The sequence below is a fragment of the Gallus gallus genome, chromosome 1, assembly GCF_016699485.2.
Source record: "Gallus gallus isolate bGalGal1 chromosome 1, bGalGal1.mat.broiler.GRCg7b, whole genome shotgun sequence".
Taxonomy (NCBI): Eukaryota; Metazoa; Chordata; class Aves; order Galliformes; family Phasianidae; genus Gallus; species Gallus gallus.
Window position 1 is genome coordinate 173754006 of NC_052532.1, and position 16174 is coordinate 173770179.

At 40.5% G+C, this 16174-nt stretch overlaps 1 long non-coding RNA gene across 1 annotated transcript; it reads left to right on the plus strand.

Moving 5' to 3' along the window:
• Positions 1 to 789: 789 nt before the first annotated feature.
• On the plus strand, positions 790 to 15569 carry LOC121109200. The gene is made up of 4 exons (XR_005861312.2): positions 790 to 1530; positions 2617 to 2791; positions 13205 to 13336; positions 15434 to 15569. It is a non-coding gene; the product is annotated as an uncharacterized LOC121109200 (long non-coding RNA).
• Positions 15570 to 16174: the final 605 nt, after the last annotated feature.

Genomic DNA, 16174 nt, shown 5'->3' on the forward strand with positions numbered 1-16174 from the left:
CCATAATACAAGTGTATCCCTGTAAATGTGGCATTTTCATATACGTTGTCATCCTTCTTACTTTTTTGTGGCTTTCCAGTTCAAGTGGTTACATGAAATATAAAAATCTTTTTGTTCTTCTCCTGATAAATTACAAAAAATACAAACTGTTCGTTAGGCGACATGGCTAAAATTGCCTCCAAGTGTTGCAGACAGTAGTGTTTATGTCACAAGATGACCTCATTGTTTGGGTGTCTGCCACACTCCACAGCACTGGGACTTTCCCCATTGCAAGACACAGTAATTTATGTGAGTGAAGGATCGTATTTGCACCTAATCAAGTTCAGGAAGGCAGAGACGTGAGATGATGCTGGAGAAATTGTGGAACAAGGGCTCATCCACACTTTTCAAGCAGTCCAGACCATTTCAATCCTGTTAGGCAGGAAACAGTTCTGCTCAAAAGTCAAAAAGCTGTCAGTGTGCCTGGAGTGGAGTTGTTAATTATTTTTTCCTTATTCCATTCGTAGTTTTATTCCTTCCTGAAGGCAGAAGAAAAGCCAAAAATCCCCGATGTTTCTAAAAAGGTAACATTCGATAAGTGATATTCTCACCTTGAAATCAGCAAGCCTGCGTTTGCAGCTAATAAAAATACGTATATATTTTCAAAGACATTTGTAGGCCGAACCAAACCACGTATCTGCACGGCCCCCAGCCGCCTGCAGCAGGCCCGCTGCCCACCAGGTGGCGAAGCGCACCCGGGGAGCGGCGGGGGACGGCCCGGCCTCGGCGCCACAGCACCGCCCACCTCACAGCCCTTTCCCGCTTCCTGGGCTGTCGGTAGCCGCGCTTCTTTTCTGCGCGTAGATCGTTAAGTTCTTTAGACTCGGAAAAATATTGAGACCGATGTGGACACTGAGCCGAGTTTTTCTGTTGTTCTCAGTCCTTCAGCTTTTAGAAGAGTAAATCCGAAATGTCTGGGATGCTTTGAGAAGCGTCCTCCTACAAGGAGTGTCTGTCGGGGTTTAGAAATGCTGGTAACAGAGCAGCCGCCTCTATGTCCTCCTGTCTATACCCAGACCAATGGGGAAGGTCCTGAGGGTGACTTTCTTCTCTTTTCTAGCTCCCAGACATTAAGGGACAGCAGATATAATTAATGCAATGCTAAATGAGAGTCAGCAAATGTTATTGTAGGAGTTGGTAGGAGTGCGGTATTCATACCAAGTGTGCCAATCCCTATAAAAGGGCTGAACAGGAGACTTATTTAAAGAGATTAAATGATGCAGAATAAAGCTTCCACAAGCTGTAATTGAAAGTGACAGAAACATTAGCTTTGAAACAAGTAACATTTAATCACACAGATCATACAGAAACATAATTTTTGTATGTTGTTTTCTTCAATGGAATTTAATTTTAATCTGTTGAGACAGCTCATCACTTTCAGCTGCCTACTGCCAGAGGCCTGTCAGGGTATGTAAATGGGGTGGCTATGACGAGGAACGGGACCTGCTCACTCCAACGCCGGCCATAAGTTCTGCATGCCTAAAATTTCAGGTACCCATACCTGCACCTGTGGGTTGCAGGTTTAAGTGGTTTCACTGCTTTTGACTTCTGTGTGCACCATTGAAATGGTCAGATTTCTGAGCCAGGGCAAGCAGTGGCCCCAGCAAAAGTGTACTTGTACAGACATAATTAGGAAGTTATTAATGAGCAAAGGCAAGAAGGAAAAAAAGCGAGAAGAAATCTTTACTGGCTTGGATACATGCTCAAACCTATGTAAATCATAGAATTCTAGAATTATTAAGGTTGGGAAAGACTTCTAAGATCATCTAGTCCAATCATCAGCCTGTCCCCACCATGCCCACTGACCATGTCCCTCAGTGCCACACCTCCATGTTTTCTGAGTACCTCCAGGGACGGTGACTCCACTACCCCCTGGGCAACCTCTGCCACTGTCTCACCACTCCTTCTGAGAAGAATTTTTTCCTAATATCCAACCTGAATTAACATCTGATTTTATTCTCTTACACAGTGCAGCAAATCTAAATAGCCACAATGACTAAACACTGAAATGATTAGTGAAATGATGAGCTAGGACACAGAGAGAATAAAGCTTAATATATTATTGTTTTGCTATGATATTTATTTTAACAGCTACTGTGCTGTTGCACAATGTGTGCATTTTCCACTGTACCTGTTTTGACTCCCATGAAAATGAACTCTGCATTTGCAGAACATGGGAGTGGGAGCAGACGTGACCTTCAGGAAGGCTGATGTGAAGTGCCTTCACCTCGTGGGGACTCTCAAGGGCAACAGGCAGGGAAGCTCATATTGACACTAACCTGCTCTCTGTAGCAGCCAAGAACTACGTGTGAAAGCATGTCAAAAACTCCAAGCATTTTGGATGGTTACCATCAAATATTTTGAGTTTATTTGCTCATGTTCTAAAACTTGTTTGAAAACGGAGCCAGCTATCTAAAAATCGTTTTGAACTACAAGGTTATAGAGAGGTTTATTTTATTGTTCTCTGCCAATGTCTCTCGAGGCTAATGTAGGAATTTAAAATAGTATGTTTCACCTGCAGTTCACTCTCAGCTCCTTGCAAAGTCTGAGTTATTAACAGATGCCTTTTGTTTTTAGGAAGGTCACATCAATAGGTCAGCATGGCCAGAGTTTCAGAAAACAAAGATATTTCGTAAGAAGAGGAATTAATTCCAGCTCACAGTGAGAACATTACAAGAGAAGCAAGTTCATTGTGAAGGGCAATCAGATAGATCCTGACCTCCTGAATTTGGAAGAAGCCAGAATGTCATTGGTAAGTCCCAAGCCTTTAGAGCATTGCAACAATCATTTATATTCTGTGATAAGCATACAGCTTCCTTAGGAACTATGCAGATGTATCTAAAGACATTCCAGACCAAAAACATACCCAGTATTGGCCTTTGGATGAGAAAATCAATGTGTGGTGCAAGGCTGGCACAGTAGCAATGTCCCCTCCTGCTCCCACACTGAGGGTCTGGCACCCCTGAGTGCACACCGGTGGGAGCAAAGAGCATGTGGGAAGCTCAGCTGCTCAGAAGAAAAACAATTGATTTGTCAGGATTCAAAGCAGATGATGCTTTCTGCAGGGCAGGGACTGTTTCACCATGTTTGTTTGTAAGTGTCTGAGCCTTGTAAATGTTGTAAATATCTCCCTTTGTCAACAGTAAGTGGTCAAGTCGCAAGGAAGGAAATGGACTTCAGAAAAGACTGCCAACCAAAAAAAGCACACGAGATGAAACCTGCAGGTTTAGTGGTAATGTGGTCACTAGGAGAGACACAAACTCCTACCAAAGTAGATTTATTATAGCTTTCTCTCCTTGCAGGACATATAGTCTTTATCTTTTCTAATGCACAATAACATGTGCTGTATTAAACTCAGAATGAGTAATGTACATCATGTGAGTAAGAAACTGATGTATCAGATCTTTCCAAAACTGTATCTGGACAGGCAGGGAGATCACCAGGACCCTAGCTCCTTTGTTCTGCTTTGATGGCATGGTGCCCTCAAAAGGTTTTCCTGTCCAGCTGCACAGGGATGCTGCTTGTGTAAGGACAAAGTCATGGGGAACAAAAAGCCCAGAGTGGCTTGGGGCTGCAGTGAGATGCCACAGAGTCCAAGCATAGAACAGAATCATAGAATCATTTAGGATGAAAAGGATCTTCAAGATCTTCAAGTTCAGCTACCAACCTGACCTAAGTGGCCTGGATTGTCTCCAAGTGAAGGATCCATAGGGATTTTGAAAAGCTGCAATTGCACCTCTGGCATCAGATCTTTTCTTCAGGATACTTGGCTGTAGTTGCGATCAAAACATCTTAATTTCTAATCTCTCCACAGCTTGTAACGACACTAATAAAGGGATTTAGCTGGGTTTCATAATATTCCTCTCAATATAACAAAGGAGTAAAATTATTCCTAAATGGTGTGCTGCGCTTTCCTTGTTGGTATAACCCAGGCAATTGCTGTGGTGCTCTCTAGATATGACTGTATTTTATATTCTTATTCCTCTGGGCCATCAGACACCTGAAGCAACAGTGTGGATGATGGGGAACAGGAGTTTAATGGCAAGACTTCAGAGCAGCATGGCTGGTGGGATGCTGGGCCTCAGACCTGGGCCTCCCTCAGTTCTGGACCCTTCCCAAGACATCATTTGGAAGAAATCAGCAAATGTGGAGTTTACTTGAATGTCAATTGATTGCTACTTCATTTGACCCTGAAGTGCTGTTGGCACATAGAGTTATAGAATCATAGAATGGTTTGGGTTGGAAGGGACCTTTAAGATCATCTAGTTTCAACCCCCCTGTTTAGGCAGGGACACCTCCCTCTAGACCAGGTTACTCAAAGTCCCATCCAGCCTGGCCTTGAATGCTTCCACAGAGGGGGCATCCACAGCCTCACTGGGCAACCTGTTCCCGTGTCTCACCACCCTCACAGTAAAGAATTTCTTCCTAATATCTAGTCTAAATCTACCTTACTCCATTTTAAAGCCACTTCCCCTTGTCCTGTCTCTACATGCCCTTATAAAAAGACCCTCCTCAGCTTTCCTGTAGGTCCCCTTCAAGTACTAGAAGGGGACCAGTTCTTTTCATGGCGGTGCTTCTTACAAGGCCTCTGAGTACTAAAGCACATACTTTCAGTGCTGCAAAGACCTGTACAGCTCATGAAGGTCAGCTGGTAACTCTGGTCACTGCCACACGTCTTCCAAGTAACCTTCAGAGCATGATACAAAGCCAAGAAGAATCTGCGAGTTTCAAGGAATGCAAGTGAGCTTGGAGGATAAAGGAAATTGGTGGCAGTTTGTTTATCTGTCCATGTGGAGATGTCCGACTTAGGATAAACATCAACAAAAGCTGCTGACAAACAACAAACTAGACAAATGGGAGCTTTTATAAAAAACAGAGTGTATTTCTGGAAAAAATACACCTTATTTATCTGAGGTGGTAAAAGAAAAGCTGAACAAAAAAGCTTAATACTGCGCTATTTAAGATTTATAACAGAATATCTGCCCATAAATTCAATGAAATTTCAGCAGCACTAAACCATACAAACACAATGGAAAAAATATATATATAATGATGAAGAGAAAATAAGATGAAGGGTTTGTATGCTTATTTTTTACGATAAAGCAAATACTATAGGAACATAGAAAGCTATTAAGTGATTAAGTCAAAAAAGTCAGCAAGGATTTTATACAAAAACATTGATGGTAAGCTGAGTAAATTTTTCAAAGGCTAAGAGAGTTATAATTTTTATTCTTCAAATTAACAGTCACTGTGGTATAGAATGTGTTTCAGATGTTCTTCGTACTATAAAAAAGACCAGATGATTGCTTGTGAAAGGAATCTTCTGCTTCTGAGAAGTAACATACTTCCTACTTCCTCATATATGGCATTAATTTTTTAGCCTTATTTGTTTCCTGTTTTAAAATACTGAAAAACTTTCCACATAAACATCCAAATTTCCCTTGCAAAAATACCCTAGGCATAAAAAACAAGCCTTTCTTTTTTTTTCCTCTAAAATCACTTTCTAAACTCTTTCAAAAGCTGCCAATCCAGCAATTTCCCAAGATGTCTTGTTATATCTTAGTAATTAAATTGTAGTCTCTGAGCTGTCTTTTTCGTAACTAAGTTTACAGGAAATACGTCTTCATCCTTGTCTAGCACAATATAGAAATGTTCTGCTGGGAATACAGTTGTATTTATTGATTCTTCAGAATTTGTAAATCTTTTCACAAGAAATTTGGTTAGTTCTTCTGAGCTTTCATGAACTGATGAAGGCAGAAAATAATTCGAAGAAGTACTTTAAAGGAGTTTATGGCCACATAATATCTGATACAGGATCTGCAGTAGAAATCTGTTCTCCTTGGTACCTGTTTATTCTTTGCAATAGCCATTTACAAATAACAGTATTTTTAAATTCTTTATAAAATGTATCTGATTACAAGATCTCTAAGCCTATATGCTGCACTTAGAGGAAAGTGAGCTAATGTGAAATATAAAGATCTTCCTCACACACACACAAGAGAAAAAAAAAACCAGAGCAGTAGAGAAGATAAATATCAGAATTGATCTCCTGAGTGAGTAGTCATGGAATCACAGAATGGTTTTGGTTGGAAGGGACATTTAAGATCACCTAGTTCCAGCCCCCTGCTATAGGCAGGGACACCTCCCTCTAGACCAGGTTGCTCAGAGCCTCATCCAGCCTAGCCTTGAATGCTTCCAGGGAGTGGGCATGCACAACCTCTCTGGGCAACCTGTTCCCGTGTCTCACCATCCTCACAGTAAATAATTTCTTCCTAATATCTAGTTTAAATCTACCCTCTTCCAGTTTAAAGCCATTTTCTTTTGTCCTGTTGCTACATGCCCTTATAAAAAGACCCTCCCCAGCCTTCCCGTAGGCCCCCTTCAGGACTGGAAGCCTGCTATAATTTCCCCCCAGAGCCTTCTCTTCTGCAGGCTGAAGAGCCCCAATTCTCTCAACCTGTCCCCATAGGGGAGGTGCTCCAGCCTTCTTATTATCTTCATGGCTGTCCTCTGGACCCACTCCAACAGCTTCTTGGGTTGGGGGCCCCAGAACTGGGCACAGTACTCCAGGTGAAGTCTCACGAGAGCAGAGCAGAGGGGCAGAATCACCTCTCTCGACCTGCTGGTCATGATTCTCTTGATGCAACCCAGGATACAGTTGGCCTACTGGGCTGCCAGTGCACACTGCTGGCTCATGTTGAATCTTTCATCAACTGACATCCCCAAATCCTTCTCCTCAGGGCTGCTCTCAAGCTGTTCTCCACCAAGCCTGTGTTTGTGCTCGGGATTGCCCACTCCCAGGTGCAGGACCTTGCATTTGGCCTAGCTGAACTTGCTGAGGTTGGCATGGGCCCACTTCTTAAACCTGTCCAGGTTCCTCTGGATGGCATCCAGTAATGAGAACTATTTCCATTGATCTGCTGAGAGACTGCACCTCAAGCCTTTATACGTTCATATTTAAAGGACTTTTAGTGGAAGTTTCCTGGATGGCCTTGGATGTCAGGACAGAAGGTAAAGCATCCACAGCTTTGTTCATCCTTGGCAACTACTCAGAGAAGCCATGAGCTGCACTTGGCCTTTTCTTTCCCATTGGATTGTACTTACCCAAGCATAGTCCCCAGGCAAGGCAATTTTGTGGTAAATCCATGCCATCAGTAGCACACAGCAAGCACAGTACCAAATGCCTGTGACTCCATGTGCATGAGGGCTCAGCAAGAGTCTTCATCTGCATCCAAGATCCCAAATCTCCATTCACTGGGCACAGCAGTGCAAGGGGAATCATGGCATGGGAACCATCTGGAAACCACTGCAGCTGTCCTGGCCATGCAAGAAACCGGCTTTATGAGATAGGAACTGCTCATATGACCTCAGTCATGCTGAATTTATCTAAAGATTCCAGGGCTTGTTTTCCAAGGGCTGTGTTTGTACATCATGTTGGGAATGGGGGCCAGGTTCAATCTTTTACTCTGTGCTAGCATCACAGTCAACCAAATGCAGCAAGAAGCAAGAAAGGAGTCTCCTCATCCTGTTGGCAGTATTTCACTTAGAAGTATTGCTGAGGGCCCACGCAGCAGATTTCGAGGACGACACCCAGCCCCCTGTGCTAGAGACATATCTGGACACTCACCTTCTCATCTCCATGTCTATTGAGATGTCAGACAAATCAACCAAGTCCCACGAGGAAAGCTAAATTAGTTCCCACCTAAGGATAAACTAGAGGCCTGTAATTAAGTAAGGCTGCTGACAAATGAAAAGCTTTGATAGAATTCTTGTAGACAACTCATTTATTCAAGTGGTTTTATCCTGCAATCTCCCAAAAGAAATTTCTCCCTGCAATATGTAATGGTTTCCTGTAGGTATGCACCAGTCCTTCCCATTGAGCTGTCCCATTTTTGCATCCAGTGATAAAACACTGGAATTAAATGGAAATCAAGAACCTCAATTCCTCTGAGCGTGCTTTTTTTAAAACCAAATATACAATGCCTTCCTCCACAAATAAAAACAAGTTTCTGCAGCAGTGACCTGCTGAGTCATTTGGCTGAATGCTCTTAGTTTATGCAGCTGCATCCATCACGAAATGCCCTTTGATCACACAGAGAAATGCAGTGTCTGCTTTGCATTAAAAAACAATATACATAGAAGATATTAAACTGCTGTAAGTTCAGTGTATTGTTCTCTAAGGCAGTGATTACAGCATTTTTTCTATTTTTGCTAGTGAAAACAGGAGGTCAGCGTTTCTATTAGTATTGACTGATATGTGATTTCATGCAACTACATGTTTTCCAGTGTACGTGTTGCTCTTATTAAAAAGTATGTGTTTTTCTGGCATCAACAAGTGTCTAATATGGATTACAGCAACATTTCCAACATTATGCCCATTTTCTCCTTTTTTTTTTTTTTTTTTGGTCATTGTTGCATACCATTTTAAATTATTATGAGATTATTCAGAATATCACAGCTTTCCAAATTTGATTTTCTCTTAAAATATTGCAGTTATGTTCCATTCCTCTTGATAATTCATAGACTTGGAATGAATGATTTAAACGTGAGTCATGCGCATGATGAACTATTCAGTGTATTAGGAACACAGATGTTTACTGACATCAATTATTGACATCATTTTGGGATGAACTTTGTTATAACCTTGAAATGAGCAAGCTGATGGAGAATATGAATTGATGTAAAACATCTTCTGCAGCTCTGGAATATCCCTCCCTAAGGAAAGCTGCAGAAGTACAGAAGTACTTTAAAAGCAAAACTATAGGCTCAAAAGAATGTAAAGAAATCAGAAAACATTTCTTGTCTATTATAAGAACTAAAATGGGTTTATTTGTATTTCTTCCCCCCAAAAAAATGTTTTTTTGTTTTAGTCTGTTCATCAGAAAAGAAAGGTTGGTCTGAATAGGCTATTGTTAGTAACAAGCTTTGCCTCAAGTCAATAAATAGCTGAGCTGTTATATCATGTAGTTTCAGTTCATGAATTGTGCATCTGTTTAAACCCTGACAGACTGAGTGTGCCTGTTTAAATACAGCAAACATTTCTTTGCTTGCAATTTCACTTTTTGATAAAGAAGTGAAATGTAGCATCAATTGCTAAAGGAGAGAAATCAACCTAAGTGCAACCTAAGAAATCAACCTATACTTACAGATATTTAGCAGTGTAGCTTATCTCAAAACCGTGAATGACGATGAGTCTTGCAAGAAAAACTCCCCAAACTCTCTATTTTGTTGAACATAATAACTATCATAGCTAGCTCCTCCCAGTGTATTAGTTTGAATGGCACAACAAAGCAGATTTCAGGTGACTATCAGCACATTTATCTCTTGAGCCGTGTTTGCATAACCATTGATGCTGGGTGGAGATCCAGCAAGAATCAAAGACAGTCTGTTTTCTAAACAACAGAGACTCATCTAGAAAAGGTCAAGCAGAGAAAATGGATAAATACAGAGGCAAGAATAACACTGTTTTTTCTCTAGCTGGCTAAATGGAAATTTCAGAGGCTATTTTCTCTGGTTTGTTATTCTGTAATGAAAGTGAAATACGATGTACAAAGAATTGTGAGTGTAGCATTTTACTTCCTGGCTTTGACATTTCTCTTGGGTTACTATTAATGAATATTTGTGAGCGTTAATGGCAGCAAGAGCTCCAGAAACTGCCACTGGGAGGTAGATACACACAGAGTAAGGAGTAGCATAGTATTTAAAGCATCAGTGGAAGCTGTTTTGGACAGCAGACAGAACACAATGAGGCAAGGCAGCTACTTTGGTAGTAGGCAGCATAGATACTTTCAGAGATAATGCAACTGAGCAGCAGTCATATCATTCTTTTCTTAAATGCCAAGCCTCAAATGCATCTCCTTTGGCCAATTCTGGCCAGGTTTGACAATGAAGGGTCTCAGTGTGGCAACTCTCAGAAATCTCTGGGAATATGGTGTTACAAAGACACAGGTAGACTGGGGCTGCTAAGGTAAGAGGTGTAAAGGCACAGAACATGAATTGAGAGGATTGGTAATATTTCATTGATCTTGAATTCCACTGATCTTAAAGAAACTTCTGCCTTCATTCAGGAATGGTAAATCCTAAGTACATACACCTTCATTTCATTTTGTTTTTCATCCTGCACTCCACAGATGAAACTTTTCTGTATGTTGTGTTTTGGGGCACAGTCCTACTACATACAGTATTTCATGTAATAATAACATTTGGCCAACGGACATGAGCATATTAATTCACATAGTTACATAGTTGTTTAAATTGTACGTTATGGGTATGTTCTTTTCATTCACATTTTGGATATGTTATTCTTGTAGTTGCTGTCTTAATTCTGAAAGGGACAAAAGCTTCAGTTCTAAAGCGGTCAGATGAGAGGTGCAAACTGTTATTTTCTTTTCCTCCTTTAACTGTGTGTAACATACACAGATTCTTCAGAGTGATAAGTCCATTTGCTCCTTCCAAGCCATAGTAACGAGATATGGACATACAGAGATACTCTACAATGTTTGGGTCTATAGCCATAATTCCCATATTTCTAGTTGCAGTGTTGAACTGTATTTAGATATTAGAAATTTACAGAAAATACTTCCATGCTAGGTAGTATGCTATTCTTCACTAAATACATTATAGCCACGATTTCACATTCATAAGGACTTTTTTAGTGTAGCAGCAAGAATACGATGTAAAATTGATTTAATTATGGTGGTTTATTTAGGGTCTTTTATTCTTGAAAAGAATATGCTTCAAAAGTTTGTGGTTTTTTTTTCTAAACAAGAACCTGAACTTTCATACTATTCATTTGATCACAAAATCTCATGCATATTTATTTTTTACAAGGCCTACAAAGCTGTCTGAGAGAATGAATGCTTATACAAGGACAGCCCTTCCTTATATATCAATTTTGCACCAGTGGGTGGCAGGACCTTGGTCTGCAGTTACATATATAAGGAAGAAAGAAAAAAAAAAAAAGTCCTAAAAGCTCAGATACACAGAGAACCGGGTCTAATGTCAACCAACTTCATTTTTCACTGCCCAGCTTGGAGACTAAAATTTGCAGCCCTTAGTTTTTCACCCAAATATCCTGTTCAGTTGAGGAGAAAAGCCAGGCCTGTGGCTGTGGGATTTACAAGAGCCAAGTTCCAAGCAGAGGGATGCAGAGAAAATGCTGAAATAAAGGATGTGTCTGAATTGCCTCCTCCTCCTCTCTCTCTGTGGGGTTTGGCTTCCTACAAGAGAGAAAGATTTACATCTCTGAAGTCCCTCAGCCACTTCATTTGCTGCTTGGATATGAATGATTACGTTTCTGATATTCTTGTAAAAGAAAGTGCTTAGCAGTAGCCATATTTTAGTGGGCAACGTTGGTGGACAGTTGGACTTGATCATAGAAGTCTTTTACAGCCTTAATGATTTTATGATCATTTCTATGATCATATAGTTTCTTACCTTTTGTAGTACTAGTGATGAGTGTCATCCAACAGAGATGCTCATTCTGAAGATTTTGGGTAGTATCGGGGCTTTGAACTCTGCTTTGCACTGAGTTTGTGTTGTTGGTACAGGTTAGGCAGTGCGTTATCACCTCAGTCTACAAAAGGTACCCAAACAAGTGTTTAGAGAATGCCTAAACACACTTGAAGCAAAATATATGCTGAGATACTCACCTTATCCAAGATAAGAAGGCCTCTGGGAATATGCATTCGATGTACTTCAAGGTGCCTAAATAACTTCGCTGATGACAGCTTAGGTGCCTCACAGGTATGCATGCCACAGGCAGAATTTGTGTGACTCACTTGAATTCAGGCATCTCCATTCTGCTTGAGCAATGCCATAGGCACCTAAAGGCTTTTGGAATCTTCTCCTAAATTATTCGACTTTATAAAAATGTCTTCTTTCAAAAGTATGGCAAGGATTCAAACTGCTTCTCATTTAACTGCATGAATGAGTAGGAGGTGATGTTTTAAAATTTTCTATATTGCTTCATAGTCTTAACATAATTACCAGAGTAGGATTCAAATTCATCCAGCACTTTCAGTCCCTTCTGAAGAAGAGATATTACCACAGGTATATACTGAAGGACATAAAAAGGATTAAGCCAATAGATTTTTGTTATCCCAGAATATTGTTTCAGATAGCATATATTCACTGTTTTGCATGTTATATACAGTGTTTACACCTTATTTGCCGGATAAGCACCCTCATCTTCTGTAACCCTTTACAAATTCCCCACAGCAATAGGAATTTTGCTGTAGTGTGAAAGGCAGAGGTGAGTGTATGTGCTGCTTTATAAAAATTGGAAGGTTGCTTTCTCCTTTGTCTCATACAAAGTTTTTTCACTAGCACCTGGAGCTGCGGCTTGGGGGCTGCAGTTTTAATGGTCTACTGACAACAGCAGCTGATCAGCTATGCAGAGCAAGACTGTGCAGTCTAACAAGACTAATACTAGAAAGCTTGGAAAAATAAATCTGTTGTGCTGGCCTAAGATTTTACCTGTTTTACAGCAGTCCAATTTAATAAATCCTGTATGTTGTTGTCCTGTCTGGGCATTTGGTTAGTGGCTATAGCTATATCCAGGTGATTTATTATTGCTGATGCTACATCCTGTTGCATTAATGTATAACATTGCCTACACTGGAAGCCAGACACACATCAGAAAATATGAGCTATACTACATTTTACCCCCACCCAGATATCAGTGGTATCTCATTCCACATTTGTCTCTGTGGTCTTATTGCTAGGGCAGTAAGCAAGGAGAGGGAACGCATCCAAGTGTGCAGGACACTATGTTGGGAGTAATGGGCAGGAAGCAGCTCCCTCCTGAAGCTGGCACACTGTAGGTACACTTCAGGTATCACAAGATGGTGCTCTTGTACCTACAGCAAGCTATTCGGTAGCCAACTCTTGAGGTTACTGAGATTCTCACTCAACCTTGTCCTACAGATGACAGTTTGAACTGAACCGTACCAGTGGTGGTTTCAGGACTGAAGAGATACCTGATGAGAGCAGCATCTCCATGCATGTCTATGTTGTGCATCTCTTAGTAAGGAATGAGTAAAAGCTATAGGCTCACAGAACAAGTGTTATCATGCTCTCCTCTCTTCTTGATACTGCATTGAAAGACGTTCTCTTTGAGCAGCCATCATAAAAACTATGCTTAATGTTTCTTTTACATTTCCAGTTCTTTAGTGGGAAGAGAATTAGACCCAGAAGATCTGCTGTGGACATTACATATCCACCCGTCTTTTTCCATCTCTTTTAAAGTTGAGCCCACCACCACTCCACTCCAAAACCAAAATCTGTTGCTGTACAGGTATGTGTGATACATCCCATTTAAATGAGAATGTTCATTTTTTTTTTATCCAAGCTGGAATCTGTTCGTATTTTATTTTTTGCATTTCTCATTTTTCCACTGTCTTTTCTCCAAACTTCTTGGCTGTCAGAAGGACACATTAAAGAATGTGTCTGTACTGTCCTTGTGAGATCCCACCATAGTACTGCATTCAGCTTTGGGGCCCCCAGTGTAGGAAAGATATGGACCTGTTGGAATGGGGCCAGAGGAGGCCATGAGAATGATCAGAGGGCTGGAGCACCTCCTGTCTCCTGTGAAGACAAGCCAAGAGAGATGATATCTAGCTTAGAAAGAATCCAAGGAGCCTTATAGCAGCCTACCAGTACCTAAAGAGGCCTAAATAAAGATGGAGAGAGAGTATTTATCAAGAAGAGAAGAGGTAAAAGTTTAAACTAAAAGAGAATAGATTTAGATTAGACATTAAGAAATTCTGTACCATGATTGTGGTGAGGCACTGGCAGGGGTTGCATAGAGAAGGTGTAGAGGCGCTGTCTCTTGAGGTGTTCAAGGCCAGGCTGGATGGGGCTTTTAGGAACCTGGTCTCATGGGAGGTGTCCCTGCCCACGTCAGGGGGTTGGAACTGGATGGCTTATAAGGTCCTTTCAAACCCAAACCATTCTATTCTATGATAAGCCATACACTTTTTCTACAAATCTGGCAGGTAGCTCTTATATAAAGAGGCTGAAGGAGGCTATTTTAGTAGACTGGAACAGGCAGCAGTCCTGTAGTTAATAAAGGCAATTAGATTGTTGAGTAGACCACAATGGGAGCTGCTCACTATACTTGAGTATGAAAATCTCTTGTTCCATCTTTCTCTATGCATCCCTTCTTTGTGCATCAGTTTTACTGCACATGATAGGCTGTGCCCAATAAGCATTGTTCTGTACCTGAAATAAGTTATCTGTAAGCTCTGAGTTGTGCCATAATAAGATCAGTGCTCTACAGCTTTAAGCTACCTACTGGCAAATTGAAACCCACTGTTTGTTTTCCACTTGCCTTTGAGAATTTCTCCTCCTCTTGTTTAGTGATCACCTTAGAGCTCTGAGATTTGTAACAAATTCTGCATGCCAGACTCTTAGCTACTTCTTGAATATTTCAGTATCACTTCAGTGAAGTCAGGCACACAGTGGAATGATGCTGTTGTCTGCACTGCACTCACCAGCAATTCAGATGCCTGCAAATAAAAACAGTACTAGCTTGTACAAGTTGGGTACAAACTCTCATGTGGTAAAAAAAAACGACTGTAGTAGCCATCACTGACAGTGTTGCTTCAAAGAAATACAGATAAAGTTCGAGCCTGCTGTGGCATTCTGGCAAATAAAAGGAAATATGTTGTGAACAAAGCAGCTTTTCTCTCTCACTCAATAGCGCTGCTTATTCTTCTGACCGCCCCAGTCTGGTTTGATCACCATTGTAACTGCATATGCTGTCTTCTCTTGAAAAGCTTTCTCTAGCGGAAGGAAAAAATTGCTTATATTTTCTTTCATCTTACCCTGTGAGGACACTGGAAAGAGCTGTGCACAACATGTTCCCCACTTGATAGGAAAGATTATGTTAATGGTGGTGCCACTTCTGTTTTGCAGTCTATTGGATTCCATAAATGTGACTGTATTGGCAAAAGTATCCTGCAGTAATAGTATTAAAAATGCACTTGAGAAAATATCTGATTGTATTTTAGTAACAAAAGTTCTTCAGTATAATTGTATGACTCAAATAATGTATCATGGATCTTAGTTCATCCTACCATGCATTTTTGCACTCAAGATTAAGGGTATACTCCATAAAAAAGAACACAGTATTCAAACATGTATGAGTGTTGTAGCAGTATTGTTCAAATTACTTTGACTGTCCCTGAATGTGTAGCATTGAGGAATTCCACCTCAGGGTCCTTCATTAGCTTCTTTGTGCAATTTCTTTCTGTTCCTCTTCTTGAATGCCAGTCCTTCCAGTTCACCAAGGTCCACTACAGCCAAGCTTTTCCACATCACACATCAGACCTTCATCCACACTCACAAAACTTCTGAATCTTTATGTTATATTTTCATCATTAATATTCAGGTTCCTGCATGAGTGTCGCTGAGGATGTGATCTGAAGATAATGACATTGCACAGATATAAAGGTACAAAAGTCTCTGTACATGCTTTTAAAGTTCCTCTTCTATAATGCTGTAAGGACTGAAACCTAATACACAACATTCACTCATCTGGGGAATAGATATCTCCTGATTATTATGTATGTATACACATCTATCCATGTCTATGTGTATATATATAAATATTTAATTTTAGTTTTGTTTGTATATGTTGGTTTGACATAAGCAGTGAATTTCAGAAGATTTTAAACTGTTCAAATTATTGAATAGCTTGCATATCTTTTTATTTTAACTTTTATTCCTTGCTCATTCATAAGATAAAATGACTCAGTTTTGCAGCTGTTACAGAGATTTGAAGCCCCTATAATTCTAGTTGAAGACAGTAGTTAGCACATGCTTAATGCTGACTCAGAACTCACCAACACAAACCTTTATGATATTCAAATTGGAGGTGAAGTAAAAAGCCAATAATCAACTCTTTGTGAATGTTTGCAGTGTTATGCTGGAGCCAAAGGAAAGTTCAAGCTATGGCATCAGCAGTAAAATAGTCATATTAATGCCCTTCCCTCCATCAAAGTCCTGGGGCTAGGATACTTTTCCTCTGAAGTACAGTTGTGTAGTTTTGGGGGAACACTGTGTTAACACACTTACCTTGCTTCAATTGCCTTGCTTCACCTTGTTCACAAGATCTGGCAGTTTCTGTGCA